The following is a 6,500-nucleotide window of genomic DNA, read 5'->3' on the forward strand; positions in this document are numbered from 1 at the left end:
TTTTAAAAACAAAACAAAACTGCTACTGATAAAATTGCATGGGGGAGGCAGTGCAGCACAGGGCAAGGCCACCCAGCATGTGTAGCGCCACCCTGAGATATGATCGCAATTCAATTGCGTTCACATTGCAGAAATCGTGAAATAGAGGTACACCCCTATATGTGCAGCCAGGTTGCATATGCAGATGCAACACCGCCATGTCTTCTGTTGCAGGAAATGCAGCCATACCAAAAGTGGACATGACACGGCTGCATTTCCTGCACCACTAAACACCAATGCCGCGTCGCCAGCCCTGACAGCCCACAGCCTGTCAATCACATTGCAATTGCTTCCTTTGGGATGCAATCACATCGTGAAAGCCCACAAGTGCGCACTGCAATCATGGTGCATGCGCAGACGGACAAAAAATTGCCCATCTGCATTTTCACTAATTACCAACTGAGTCTGATTAGCCCCCTTGATTCGCTTTTAGGGCCACATGTCATGGAGCGTGAGAAGGTCAGAGCTCCGAGACTCTGGCTGAACTCTTAAGTTTTTTGAAAGCAGCAAACATTTACATGGCAAAACCAACCAGGTTTTGCCTTGTAAATGTTTGCTGCTTTAAAGAAACGTACAAGTTCAGCCAGAGTCTCAGAGCTCTGACCATCTTGCAGTACCTTACATCCGGCCCATAGTGTAATAGGTGCTTACGATTAGGGTAAGGGTATATTTACTAATGTTTGATTTTGGTCAGATTGGGGTTTCTTATGTATTGGTACAGTATTTGATTTTTATTCAATTTTACAATTTGAAGATTTACTAACATCATAATAAAAAATGTATAATCGAATATAAAACAGAATCCAGCTTCAAATCAAATATTGGCAAAAAAAAAATCAGTATTTTTACCTAGAGGAATTTAGAATCCCCTGATTTACTAACATTCAATTTGAAGCTATACAATTCCCCAAAATAATACATTAATAGCAGACAGGTGATTTTAGCTTGTAGACAACATTCTATTCCCGAAACCTTCATTATGATGCCTATAAAAGTAGAGATGGATGATGGACGATATGCCGATTTATTTTGCAATTGAGTGATTATTGGTAAATTACGCATGCATATGATTTACACTGCGCATGCCGCTTGTAGTGCTTACCTTTAGGCAGAGCTATTGACAGTCAGGCACCGTTTGTGGGCATTGGCGGGGGAGTGTTGGTAAAAATGCAGGAATGTAGTGGCCATTTTTTGGGGCATGTTGCTGGGTGCGCCTGCGAATATATACTCAAGCAGCATGCACTCAGTGTCTTTGTTCAGGCTGCCATGTTGTGCGGCCATTAATATGATTGAGCTGCCTAATATCGAGGGATGTGCGTGTGTGCTGGGAATGTGTACACAGCTGCTGTGCCTTTGTGATGGGACCGCTGGGCATCTCTTTGCTTTTCAGGGCTGAGACTAATACTATTGTATGGTCTCTATGTGGAAATTTCAGTTACTATGGGGATTTTGTGCTCAAAAGATTTAGAAAAACCTGCGGCCAATTTTGGATTATCATGGGTATGCGCGCTCCCAATACCCATGGTATCCAATTAAAAAAATTGGTTGCATTTGTTTTTGCAGCTAAAACCTGCAGAAGAAAGGAAGAAACAACTCACCTGTTCCAGATGGTCCTCTCTCTGCTGTGCCCGGCTGCTGCATGCCCCAAACTCCGGAACCTGCTGCTGTTCAGACTAAGGCAAGTGACACTGACATCGGGTCACAAACTATACAGGGGCTCAGACACCCTGATAGAGGAAGGGGGGTGTCACTCACACAGAAAAGATTCAAACAGGGGGTTATGCACACTGATCTCACACACTGGAATCTCACACACTGGAATCTCACCTGAGAACATTGGAGGAAGACTGAGCCATTTATGTGTGTCGTGGATGGTCCGCTGCCAGAAAGTGAGTAATTATTGGATTAATTAAGCTAATTGGAAACTTCCAATTACTTAATTAGTCATTTGCGGAAGGAGTTCCAGAGCAAATACCGTAAATTTTTCCTAAAAATAACAATTTTAGGAAAAATCAGACTTGCTATGGGGCTGCATGAAAAAAGATATGCAAGAATATGCTGTGGTTCCTCTAATTCTGTTTTGTGTACATCTCCAATGGGGGGGGGGATGGGCACCTACGCATGGAGAGGACCCTTTCTGTGTATGTGAAGGACAGTTCCTGCACACAGTGCCCCGCCAAAGCCACAGCCTGTCACTGTTTGGGGGCGGGGACTCCAAAGATGCAGGAGGAAGTATTTGTTGATTTTCTTTCATTTCATTCTATTTTATGTTTGATTTTTATAAGTTATTTTATGTTTGATCATGAAATGGACATCCAAACCAAAGAAACCACTTGTCAAAATCGACACACATTGAATTTATTTTGAAAGCAATTTCAAAATCAAATGTTTAGTAAATGAATGATTTGGACAGTGAAAGAATGATGATTTTATTTCAGCAGATTTAAATCAACCTTAAAATTGAAAATAAACATTAATAAATATACACGTAGTCTTAAAGCGCAAATACAGTATATAACAAAAGCTGAGTCATTTATAGAGATTAGTAAAATACATAAAATGCTTAAATCTTTAAAATCCCAAAGAGGAATGGAATGTTCAGTGCTCTAGAATACAATCTGCCAATTATATGCCACATCTACAACACAGAGTGCCCACTTCTGCAGTGCTTCCAGTTCTTACATCAGTAGGTAGGCAACCTGTGGCACTTTTCAGAAGCTGAGTACTACACATCCATGCATGCCCTGTTACAGTTTTACTGTTAGGGCATGCTTAATCTGTGACAGGATATGCTGGGATGTGTAGTTCCACAGCAGCTGTAGTGTGACAGGTTGCCTGACCCTGATGTAGAAGATCTCATTTTGTGGCTAGATTTCTAGAATGAGATAAAGGAATATATAGGGCACAGTTTCAGTGGTGTTTCCAATTTTTCATAAGGGCACATTTTTGCTTCACAAAACACTTTCTTGGAGGAGGAGATTATGAGCCTGATTCAGAGGTGGATGAAGAGGCACCTTATCCTTAGCTGCGTCTATTGGATTTATGCAAATGCAAATGCAAAGTCCTTCCCCTGTATACATCTGTGCATCTGAATGTGCAAAGACTAGGATGCCCAGTAATACCAATTGGTCTATCCTTAAGGGCCCTACACACTTGACAATTATGATGATAGATACAGTATGACCAAAAATGAACGATAAGTCGTTCATATCCTTCAGTGTGGATGTACCAACGATGAACGATGCGCAGTCGTTCATCATTTATCTATCCCTTGTTTATACATGCAAGTTAATTTGATCGTCGTTGATCTATCCTTGTCTATACATGCAGGTCAATTTGGACGATATAATGTATCTACCGTCATATCATCCAAATCGGCCATTGATAATGTCCAGTGTGTAGGCAAATATCGTAGATGAAAAAATCAACCAACGATAATATTGTTGGTCATTAAAATCGCTAAATACACCCAGTGTGTAGAGCTCTTTAGATGCTACCATGGATTACACCACCGCAACCTGCACCAGCCCAATGTTAGGTGCAATTTCTCCCTCTGAGTATTGCCTCCAGTGTCAACAGTGGAAAGCCTGTGTATTCAGCCACTTTCACTGTCATTTCCATAACATGGACTATCTCCATGCATGCACTGGAGATAGACTGTCACTGCCCAGAAACACCCCCTATTTATTTTCAAAACACTTCTCCCTGTGGGCGGGATGTACTAATGTACATCGCCGCCCTGCGCCACAATGCTGATCGCATATGTACTAACATATGCGATCAGCATTGCGGAGGACAGCTCTTCCGATAAGAGCTGTCCTCCGCGATGCGCAGCGGCAGCCTGACTTCCGGGATTCGGCCCCAGGAGTCAGTCTGCGCATGCGCGGGGTGACGGGGGCGGCCGCAGGGCATGCTGGGAGGGATCCGATCGGATCCCTCACACAGCGCCGCGGAGAGAAGCCCATAGGCTTCTATGGACGTACGCCAGCCAAAGCTGGCGTACCCCGCCGCGGCGCTGTCCTGCTGGCCGGGGGTTAGTACATCAGGAAAATGTGGTAAACAGGGAGTTTACCACATTTTCTGCTTAGTACATCCCGCCCTGTATATGGCTGAAATGACTTAGACTTTCTACGGACACATGGCGCATGCAAGGTGCATGCGCAGTAGCAAATAAAACTGCTCCAATATGTTCGACATTGGCAGTACATAGGACCTAGGTCTCCACAGCCAATTCTAGTTGGTCACGTTTTGTATCATCTAGAGATGAGCGCCTGAAATTTTTCGGGTTTTGTGTTTTGGTTTTGGGTTCGGTTCCGCGGCCGTGTTTTGGGTTCGAACGCGTTTTGGCAAAACCTCACCGAATTTTTTTTGTCGGATTCGGGTGTGTTTTGGATTCGGGTGTTTTTTTCAAAAAACACTAAAAAACAGCTTAAATCATAGAATTTGGGGGTCATTTTGATCCCAAAGTATTATTAACCTCAAAAACCATAATTTCCACTCATTTTCAGTCTATTCTGAATACCTCACACCTCACAATATTATTTTTAGTACTAAAATTTGCACCGAGGTCGCTGTGTGAGTAAGATAAGCGACCCTAGTGGCCGACACAAACACCGGGCCCATCTAGGAGTGGCACTGCAGTGTCACGCAGGATGTCCCTTCCAAAAAACCCTCCCCAAACAGCACATGACGCAAAGAAAAAAAGAGGCGCAATGAGGTAGCTGTGTGAGTAAGATTAGCGACCCTAGTGGCCGACACAAACACCGGGCCCATCTAGGAGTGGCACTGCAGTGTCACGCAGGATGTCCCTTCCAAAAAACCCTCCCCAAACAGCACATGACGCAAAGAAAAAAAGAGGCGCAATGAGGTAGCTGACTGTGTGAGTAAGATTAGCGACCCTAGTGGCCGACACAAACACCGGGCCCATCTAGGAGTGGCACTGCAGTGTCACGCAGGATGTCCCTTCCAAAAAACCCTCCCCAATCAGCACATGATGCAAAGAAAAAGAAAAGAAAAAAGAGGTGCAAGATGGAATTGTCCTTGGGCCCTCCCACCCACCCTTATGTTGTATAAACAAAACAGGACATGCACACTTTAACCAACCCATCATTTCAGTGACAGGGTCTGCCACACGACTGTGACTGATATGACGGGTTGGTTTGGACCCCCCCCAAAAAAAGAAGCAATTAATCTCTCCTTGCACAAACTGGCTCTACAGAGGCAAGATGTCCACCTCATCTTCACCCTCCGATATATCACCGTGTACATCCCCCTCCTCACAGATTATCAATTCGTCCCCACTGGAATCCACCATCTCAGCTCCCTGTGTACTTTGTGGAGGCAATTGCTGCTGGTCAATGTCTCCGCGGAGGAATTGATTATAATTCATTTTAATGAACATCATCTTCTCCACATTTTCTGGATGTAACCTCGTACGCCGATTGCTGACAAGGTGAGCGGCGGCACTAAACACTCTTTCGGAGTACACACTTGTGGGAGGGCAACTTAGGTAGAATAAAGCCAGTTTGTGCAAGGGCCTCCAAATTGCCTCTTTTTCCTGCCAGTATAAGTACGGACTGTGTGACGTGCCTACTTGGATGCGGTCACTCATATAATCCTCCACCATTCTATCAATGTTGAGAGAATCATATGCAGTGACAGTAGACGACATGTCCGTAATCGTTGTCAGGTCCTTCAGTCCGGACCAGATGTCAGCATCAGCAGTCGCTCCAGACTGCCCTGCATCACCGCCAGCGGGTGGGCTCGGAATTCTGAGCCTTTTCCTCGCACCCCCAGTTGCGGGAGAATGTGAAGGAGGAGATGTTGACAGGTCGCGTTCCGCTTGACTTGACAATTTTGTCACCAGCAGGTCTTTCAACCCCAGCAGACCTGTGTCTGCCGGAAAGAGAGATCCAAGGTAGGCTTTAAATCTAGGATCGAGCACGGTGGCCAAAATGTAGTGCTCTGATTTCAACAGATTGACCACCCGTGAATCCTTGTTAAGCGAATTAAGGGCTCCATCCACAAGTCCCACATGCCTAGCGGAATCGCTCCCTTTTAGCTCCTTCTTCAATGCCTCCAGCTTCTTCTGCAAAAGCCTGATGAGGGGAATGACCTGACTCAGGCTGGCAGTGTCTGAACTGACTTCACGTGTGGCAAGTTCAAAGGGCATCAGAACCTTGCACAACGTTGAAATCATTCTCCACTGCACTTGAGACAGGTGCATTCCACCTACTATATCGTGCTCAATTGTATAGGCTTGAATGGCCTTTTGCTGCTCCTCCAACCTCTGAAGCATATAGAGGGTTGAATTCCACCTCGTTACCACTTCTTGCTTCAGATGATGGCAGGGCAGGTTCAGTAGTTTTTGGTGGTGCTCCAGTCTTCTGTACGTGGTGCCTGTACGCCGAAAGTGTCCCGCAATTTTTCTGGCCACCGACAGCATCTCTTGCACGCCCCTG

This window comes from Pseudophryne corroboree, chromosome 11 (genome assembly GCF_028390025.1).
Source record: "Pseudophryne corroboree isolate aPseCor3 chromosome 11, aPseCor3.hap2, whole genome shotgun sequence".
Lineage (NCBI taxonomy): Eukaryota > Metazoa > Chordata > Amphibia > Anura > Myobatrachidae > Pseudophryne > Pseudophryne corroboree.